A 9,899-nucleotide genomic window follows, 5' to 3' on the forward strand; every position below is an offset into this window, starting at 1 on the left:
CACAATGGCCCATGCCTGTAATCCCAGCTCCTGGGGAGACTGAGACAGGATGATTGCAATTTCCATGCCAGTCTGGGCAACTTAGCAAGAACCTGTCTCAAAAAGATTTTTTTTTAAACAAAAAGCTAAGTTTATTTTAGTGGTAGAGCACTTGCTTAGATGTTCAAGGCCCTAGGTTTAATCCCTGGCACTACACACACACACACACACACACACACACACAAAACACAAAGCTTGGATTAGTGTTTGGACCATAGCCTCTCAGGAAGGCAGATTTTGGAAAAAAAAAAAAAAAAGTTTCTATCTGAGGCATCAAACTGAAATGGACCAATGAGGCCATATAGGGTCAAATATTCTTCCCTTCTCAAACTTGAACCTTCTACTATGACTTCAGACCTGCCCAGAGAGCAGATAAGGCATTGACATAGTGGGTGGTTATCTGAAGACACCATGAAGAAAAGACATTAAAAAACATTCCCAGTTCTTTTTATTTTTTACTTTGGATCAGCAAAGAAATACTCATTTCATGCACAATAATAAAAGACAGATGGTTGATCCTTGGTCTATGAATGTCACATCCTTCTTAGGGCTACCCCATGAAACAGGTGCTCTCCCTGTTGTACAGAGAAAACACAGGGCATTTCCAAACAGTTCTGGTGAAGGGTATGATACAGTTTCAAATTGTTCCTTCTCTTCTTCATTCCTATGATAAGTATCAAACTCAGGACCTCATGATTGCTAAGCATATGCCCTACCACTGAGCTACACCCCCATTCCCATTTCTCTCTTATTAGAACATAAATATTTTGCAACATAAAATATGTCACAGAGTAGAAACTTCGGAAGATGAAGAGCAAAAAAAAGGTAAAGAAACACAAAAGACAGCCACCAATGACAGCTAAAGCCTTTCTTGTCTTTTTCCCCTCTTATATACATATCTGTATATTTTTCAGAAATGTAAACTATTATTATTTTATAATCACTTGCTTCATTTTTTTGAGTGAATATATTTCCTTGTCACTAAATATTATGTTATCAGTTGGTAGCATTATGTTCCTTTGTATGATCAGTCATGTTTATTGAACTAATTATTATTATTAATTTTAGTAATGGGGATTGAACTCAGGGGTGCTTTACCACTTAACTACTTCCCAAGAACCTGTTTATATATATATATATATATTTTGAGACAGGGTCTCACTAAGATGCTGAGGCTGGCCTCAAAATTACAATATCCCTGCCTCAGTCTTCCAAGTTGCTGGGATCATAGGTGAGCACACCTAGCTATTAAACTATATTTTAAACACTTTTAAATTTTCCAGAATTTTTTTTTTTTTTTTTTTTTTTTGGTGGTGGTGCTGGGGATTGAACTCAGAGCCCTGTGCATGCTAGGCAAGCACTCTACCAACTGAGCCATATACCCAGCCCTCCAGAATCTTATTTAAAAATAATCTTGTCCTGATGTCTTGGTCTTCTTGGGCTACTGTAATAAAATACTTTAAACCAGGTGGCTTATAAACAATAGAAATTTCTCTCTCACAGTTTCGGAGCATGGGAAGTTAAAGAATAAGGAACCTACAGATTCATGACCTCAAGGGACCCAGCAGTCCTGACAGGTGGCCCATTCCTGACTGGCCTGGTGTCCCCCAGGCAGCCTCATGGAACAGAGCATCACAATCACAGCACTGCCACAGCTTCACTGGGGCCTAGCAGGGATTCTAAGAATTGGGGAAAACCATGAAAAGATAGCATCTTTTTATTTCAAACTGGCAAATTGCCAGGAAAGGATGACTGTGGGTCTATAGCTCAGAGGTTGAGTTCTGAGATCCTGCATCCTCCATCAGAAGGTGGGCTCTCTGGGAACGTTAGATTTTATTGCATCTTATGTTTTATTACAGTTAAGTATCAATTTTACTGAAATCTGTTATAGTTAAGAAGTATCATGGAGCTGGCGATATAGCTCTGTGGTAGAGCGTCTGCCTGGCATGTGCAAGGTCCTTGATTCAATCTCTAGCACCGCCAAAAATAAAATAACTGTGTCATTCAAAAGGAATTTCCTCCTCATCTGCTGTAAATGTTGAAATTCCGATGGCATGTCATGGATTTTGGAGGGAGGGACTGGTCCCCATTCCAGGAAGACCCCTTCTCTGAGACTTTGGCTTCATTCCCAAATCTGGTCTCATCCTTGTCTTTCCAGGATCATCAGAGCTGGCCAATCTTTTGGGGACTGACTCATTCGAACCAAATCTAACAGGCAAAGGTATAATCCAAATCACTCATTTATTAATTTACTAGGTGACCTTTTGTGGTCAGAATAGTCTTGCTTGCCTGCCATTCATGAAACCCATCCTGTCATAAGATGGTTGATCCTTGTGACCATGGCCTCCCTTCCAATACTTATACTCAGGTCGACCCCTGTGCTTAGGAAAGCCCCCTCCAGCAGGCACAAAAACAATGAGAGACTGACTATACAAACACATTCAGACCATTTAGACAGCTAGAATGCTAACCCCCACCAGCCACTACTTCCTAGGGCACCAAACCCTTATCTATAGATCTGGAAAGCCAGCATGCTGTCATTACTTGCAGAAAGCCAGGTGTTAACTCAAGTAACAATCGAGGAAGCTGAACAATAGCTTCTGTAATTGCCCCCAAATGGCCAGGATTTGATTATTAACTGGCAGTTTCCTTAATTTTCTTTTTTTTTTCTTTTTTTTTTTTTTTGATACTGGGGATTAAACTCGGGAGCACTCGACCACTGAGTCACATCCCCAGCCCCATTTTGTATTTTATTTAGGGACAGGGTCTCACTGAGCTGCTTAGTGCCTTCCGTTGCTGAGGCTGGCTTTGAACTCTCAATCCTCCTGCTTCAGCCTCCTGAGCTGCTGGGATTACAGGCATGCACCACTGCACATGACTAGTTTCCTTAATTTTCATCCCCACTTTCAGTTTAGGACCAGCCAGGGAAAGCCAAACACACTCCCCTGACTAATCATGGTGGATGACCTCCTAGCAAGCCCAACAGTTTTGTCAGGCCAGCAGCCTCCAGGAGGACTCGCTGGAATTTCCCTTTCCCACTGTGAAGCTGTCCTGCCCCTCTATCTGACTGGGAGTCTCAGTCATATGTGGTGATCGTGGTTGGCTCCCTTGCTGTAGCAGCTCTGGATAAACAGCCCCCGCTTTTCTCATTTGGGTGGTCTTTGTTTATTTCTACACTGATGGTGGACATGTGGTTTTCCCTGCTGGTGATGGGCTTAGGCTCAGGTATAAACTCTGACCTGGACTGGGGATTCCTGGGAGAAAGGCATGTAATCCCAGCTACTCAGGAGGCTGAGGCAGGAGGACCCACTTGAGCCCTACAGTTCTAGATCAACCTGGGAAACACAGTGAGACCTGATCTCAAAAAGAAGAATGGGCTACAACACGGGTCACCTCTTTTAGGTGACCACATTAGGATGTGATGCTTGAAATCACACATGACACCAGCCTGTGTCTGCAAGGTTAAGGCATTTAGCAAAAAGTCCCTTGGATGCTGGTTGGAGGAACTCTTACAGCTCACTCTGGCTTAGTGTGTCCACCTGGCTAGCGAGAACATAAATGAGACCCTCTGCAACCTGCAGCCAGAGCATCCAAGCCACGTGGTGAGCAGATCAGAGCAAAGGAGGGCTGACCTCAGATGAGGTAGTGAGCACATGTCTCCGCCTGAGGTTCATGTTCAACAGTTTCATAGGCTAAGCTGCCAAATTCTTTTTTTTTTTTTTTTTTTTTTTTTTTTGTGGTACTGGGGATTGAACTCAGGGCCTTGTGCCAAATTCTTTTTTAATAAATTATTTATTTTTAATAATCCATAGGTGGCGCATGCCTGTAATCCCAATGGCTTGGAAGGCTGAGTCAAAGCCAGACTCAGCAATTTAGCAAGGGTCTAAGCAATTTAGCTACCCCTGTCTCAAAATAAAATATGAAATAAAAAAAAGAAAGAAAGAAAAATATGAAAAAGGGTCCTGGGGATGTAGCTCAGTTGGTAGAGTGCTTACCTTGCATGCACAAGGCCATGGGTTCAATCCCCAGCACCACAAAAAAAAAAAAAAAAAAAAAAGGGCTAGGGGTGTGTCTCAATGGTTAAATGCCTCTGAGTTTAATCCCCAGTACAAAAAAAGCAAAACAAAACAATAGCTCTCCAGTTCCTAGCAATCAACATTCTACTCTCTCTGTGAATTGGACAACTCTAGGAACCTCCTATGCTTGGAATCACAGTATTTGTTTGTGTGCTTTTTTGTGTGACTGGCTTATTCCATTCGGCCTAATGTCCTCAAAGTTCATCCATGTGGTAACATGTGTCAGAATTCCTGTCCCTTTTGTGAGGGAAGGGGGCTTTCAGTAGGTTACCCAGGCTGTTCTCAAAATCATGGGCTCAAGTATTCCTCCCCTGTTAGCCCCCTGAGTAGTTGGGATGACCTGTCATTCAAGCACCACCACCCTTGGCCTCCTTCCATTCATGCATCAATAAATACTTGGGTTGCTACCATGTTTTAACTATTGTGAATAAGGCTGCTATAAACATGGATGTACAAATGTCTCTTTAAGATCCTGCTTTCAGTTGGGTTTGGTGGTGCATGCCTGTAATCTCAGCTACTGGGGAGGATGAGGCAGGAAGTTTATAAGTTCAAGGCTAGCCTAGATGACTTAGTGATACCAGAACTGGGTAACTCAGTGATACCACTGAACTGGTAGCTCAGTGGTAGAATACCCCAGGGTTCAATTCCTAATTCAGGGGTGGGGGGTAATCCTGCTTTCAATTCTTTTGTGCATATACTCAGAAATAGAATTGCTGGATCATATTGCTGGATCATGGATAAATTTTTAAAAACTTTTTTTGTACACACTGTTTTCCATCTGGCTACTGTCAAATTTTTTAAACTCCTTTTGAAGATCTGTGTAGCCCTTCTGTCTCCATTCATTTGCGCTACGGTAACAAAATACCTCAAACTGGGTAATTTATTTTAAAAAACTAGAAATGTGTATCTCACTGTACTGGAGGCTGAGAAGTCTTAAGATCAAAGCACCAGCATCTGGTGAGGGCTTCCTACTGCATCCTTACATGGTAGAATGCAGCAGGACAAGAGCACAAGCTAGCCAAAACCTGTGTGAAGCCTCTTTATAAGGGGCTGTAATCCTTTTAATGAGGAAGGAGCCCTCATGACCTAATCATTTCTTAAAGGCCCTACATTTTTTTTTTAAGGAATTGAACCCAGAGGCACTTTATCACTGAGATATATCCCTAGCCCTTTTAGATTTTTGAGGCAGGATCTTGCTAGGAACACATTTTTTTCCAGACAAGTCCTGGACAGTTGTTTGATCACCATCACCTAGACTGTCCTGGCCTTCTAAACCTCCAACTGCGCTGTGAAATCCCCACTCTTGCTCCAAGCTCACTCCTGTCCTGTTCATCCATGTTGTTTGTCACCAGCTTGATTCCCAAGAGTGAGTAATTCCCTTGGGTTTTTACATGCTGAAGCTGCTCGCCGGGCCCATACTCTCACCTCCATTCCTAGCCTGACTTGCAGCACCTGTGGTCAAGTTCCTCTCCACTGTATCTGTCACTACCTCTGCTCAGCCTGGAGTCATGGCAGTGGGTGGGGTCACTGCTTTGGGGAGGAACACTACAGCCTACTACAGCCTGGCTTATAGTGGAAGAACTGTGGTGTTACCCAGTTTCTGTCTTGATCACTTGGAAACTGTGCAGATTCCTTGATGGCATGATTTAATTCCTGATAAACAGAAAAGTCATGGGTGGTGTAAGGGAAGAGGAATTGGGGAAGCTAATCCCACAATGCTATGTCAGGAGCCTTGATTTCTGCCTTTTCTCTATCTGTAGGATTATTCTCATTTCTGCTCAGTTCAGTAAGGGTTTAAACTGAACAGATGCTCATGCTTGTTCAGATTTGTTTTCTGGAATATTCTAAACTTTTCTCCCCTGAGCCAAAGTAAAAGCAGTGTACCTTGGTTGTAGTGGGTGTTTACTGAGGTGGTCTGTGCATGTCTACAGTCTCAGGACACCTCCCTGGCCCTGCTCTGTGGTAGATGGCACCCATGGGCTTCCCTGCCAGAAGAAAGTCCCTCCTAATTCCTGCCCCTCAGATGACAGTTGAGATTGATTCCTACCTGTTTTGTGCACACTTGCCACAGGAAGTGGAATTTCCTAAGCCCAGACTCAAAAAGTACTGTCTGCCAACTACCAGACACAAATGGAAACAATGGTTATGGCTAGTGAGCCTGGGGACCCAGTGTGGATGAACAGGAAGCTGCCCCGCCCTTGAGAGCTCAGAATGTAGGGCAGGGGTAGGGGGTATGTCCACACACCGCTCACTTCATTAACTTCATGGCCTTGACTGCACTCAGCCTGCACTACACCCTCCCACCCATAGGCCCAAACAGCATGGTAACTTTCACTATGGGAATTTGGGGAAAATTCGAAAAACACCTGCAAAAATAGGATGACTAATCCTGCCAGCCAGGTGCAAATTCTCCAAATGTTTTGGTATTTCCTTCCATCTGTTTTCTGCATAAGCAGACAGACAAAATGCATTCTTGTGGTACTTGGGTTCTGTGTAGCATTTTGTTTCTGCCCATTCCTGACCCACACCACCCGTCTCCAGGCACCCCCTGCATTGTCCCTACATCATTTCCACGCACCAAAGCCTGCGAAGGACACTTCAGGAAGGCATGATATGTCACAGTGTTGTGATAGCCTTTGGGTCTGTTTTGTTTTTTTTTTTTTTTGGGGGGGGGGGAGGTGCTGGGGATCAAACCCAGGCCTTGTGCTTATAAGGCAAGCACTCTACCGACTGAGCTATCTCCCCAGCCCCTAGCCTTTGGTTCTGAATGGCTTGTGGGCCTGCAGTGGAGGGACATTAGACTAAAGGAACCCGCTCTATCACATTCTTCAGTTGCCCCTAGGGCTGAGCATCACCAGAAGCTGTGATAGAGCTTCCAGAAGACAAGATTCTAGGGGAGGATGTGCTTCTAGTGTGGGCAAACTTTCATCCCTTCTGGGGTTTAGGAGAGGATCTGGGGGAGGACAGGGAGTTCATCCATGTCCATTTCTGGGACAAATATGTCCACATGACCTTGGAAGCTGTAGCATTTACTCTCCACTCTCAACTGCTGAGTGGGAAGGGGTCTCAGCAAGCAGAGGATACAACCAGCTGATCCCTGCTCAGACAAGGAAAACCCTGGTGGCTGCCAGAGAACAGCCAATATCCCATGAATTGCTTTGTATGCACAACTTGTCTGAGATAAATGATGCTTACATAAGTCAACCTCCTCTCCTAGGCAACCTCCTCTCACAAGCCAAGAGGGAAACACCTGGATTAGACTTTCATCTGCACTCAGGATGTTGGCTTTGGGTTGAGAGTGGATTGTTTTCTAGTGTTTCAAATACACATTTGATGGTCTGCTCCCAATATTCAGTGTTACTCTTATCTCACACTATGAGCAATATAAAAAACAAGCCTCAGCTGGGGGTCATGGAGCATGCCTGATATCCCAGCGATTTGGGTGATGCAGAAGGATCACAAGTTCAATGCCAGCCTCAGCAACTTAGGCCCTAAGCAACTTGGTAAGACTCTGACTCAAAAGTAAAAAAATAAAATGGTCTGAGATGTGGCTCAGTGGTAAAGTGTCTCTGGTTCAATTCCCAGTCCCCCCAACCCTTCCCCCCAGAAAAAAAGCACAATTCTTACATTTTCATTGATAAGAAGGTGGCATGGCCAGGTGCAGTGACACACTCCTGTAATCACAACAACTTGGGAGGCTGAGGCATGAGGATCACAAGTTCAAGCCAGCCTGGGCACCTAGTGAGACCCTGTTCCAAAATAAAAAGTAAAGAAGGGCTGGGGATATAGCTCAGTGGTAGAGAACCACTGAGTTTAATCTCCAGTACTGCAAAACAAAAACAAAAAAAGAAAGTGACACATCTGGGGGTTTAGCTTAGTTGTAGAGATTTTGCCCAGCATGTACAGACCCTGGATTTGATCTCTAGCACCTCAGAAAAAGAAATAAAGGATAACCGTTGGGACAGTATAGTGCCAGTCACTCAAGAGGCTGAGGCAAGAGGATCACTTGAGTGCACATCTGTAACCCCATTAGTTTGGGAGGCTGAGACAGGAGGATCATGAGTTTGAAGCCAGCCTCAGCAATTTAGCAAGGCCCTAAGCAACTTAGCAAGATTCTGTCTCAAAATAAAATATAAAAAAGGGCTGGGGAAAAAAGTAATAATAACAAACCTACTCAAAAAAAAAAAAAAAAGGGCTGGGGTTGTGTCTCAGTGGTTAAGCATCTCTGGGTTCAATCCCTAGTGCCGGGGCGGGGTGGGGGGGGAATCATTTGAGTTCAGGAATTTGAGGTCAGCCTCAGCAACTTGGTAAGATCCTGTCTCAAAATAAAAAGTAAAAAGTGCTGAGAACGTAGCTTAATGGTAAAGTGCCCCCGGGTTCAATCCCCAGTACCAAAACAATCAAACCACAGTAAGATATTATTTCATGTTCTCTAGGATGGCTATCAAAACAAACAAACAAACAAACAAAAACCTCCAGAAACCACTGACTAGTGAGTACATAAACAAAATGTGGTAGATCCACAAAATAGAATATCATTTGCCTATGTAGCACTGATATATGATCCAATATAGTTGAACACAGAAAACATTATGCTAAGTAAAAGAAGCCAGATGGAAGAGGCCACATGATTCCACATATATAAAATATCCAAGCTGAGCATGGTCATACACACCTATAATCCCAGCTATTCAAGAGGTTGAGGCGAGGGGATCTTAAGTTTGAGGTCAGCGTTGGCAACTTAATAGAAACCCTCTCTCTCTCTCAAAATAATAATAATAATAATAATAAATAAAATTTTAAAATAAAAAAAAAAAGATTGAGGATATAGTTCAGTGGTAGAGTGACCCTGGGTTCAATCCCCAGTACCACGCCAATTACATACACATACATATGTAAAATAAAATAACAAAATAAAATATTCAGAATAGATATATCTGTAGAGACAGAAAGTAGATTAGTTGTTTCTAAGAGCTGAGAGTGGACCTTAGATAATGTGAAGTAACTACTAAGTATAGGTTTCCTTTTTGGGTGATGAAAATGTTCTAAAATTAGATAGTGACAATGATTAGTTGCACAACCTTATGAGTATACTTACTAAAAATTACTGAATTGTATGTTTTCAAATGGCAAATTTTATGGTATGCGAATTATACCTCAATAAAATAGTGGCAGAAGCATATGCAAGGATAAATAAAAGAATTAAGTCTAAGCATTTGTTAAGGAGAGACCAATTTAACTTTAAATTTTAAAAGGTCACCTTTATAGTTCTACTTCCTCATCTGCAAAATGAAGATGGCTATTCCTGCTTCCAGATCTTCTGGGGAACAAGGCACTGCTGCAAGGAAGACCACCCCTAAGCCCATGTATGGGATTTTCATTTCCTGACATCCCAGAATAAGGATTCCTCTGTGTGCGTGGCATCTTTGTGCACCATCTAGTGCAGTCCTCATAACAACTCAAGCGGATAGTTCTAGCAAACTCATTCTTTGATAAGAAATGTGAATGAGCTGGGATCAGTACAGGAGCTAGACTCAGACCAAGGTGCTGCCCCTTGACAGCCAGTGACCCATCCCTGTGTTCAGATGTCACTCCTCATCTGCATAGTGGTGCTCCGGTCTGGTTGAGCCATTCGCATTGGTATGACAGGGGATGGGTGACTGTACCTGGGCCCACTGGCACTGGGAGTCCTGGTACCTGCCCCTGAGGGCATGAGGGCTTCAGGCAAGTCATGGAAACTGTTTCATCACCTGGAATTGGGGTAATGATGGTAATGCCAACCTC

The sequence above is a fragment of the Sciurus carolinensis genome, chromosome 8 (genome assembly GCF_902686445.1).
Source record: "Sciurus carolinensis chromosome 8, mSciCar1.2, whole genome shotgun sequence".
NCBI classification, from domain to species: domain Eukaryota; kingdom Metazoa; phylum Chordata; class Mammalia; order Rodentia; family Sciuridae; genus Sciurus; species Sciurus carolinensis.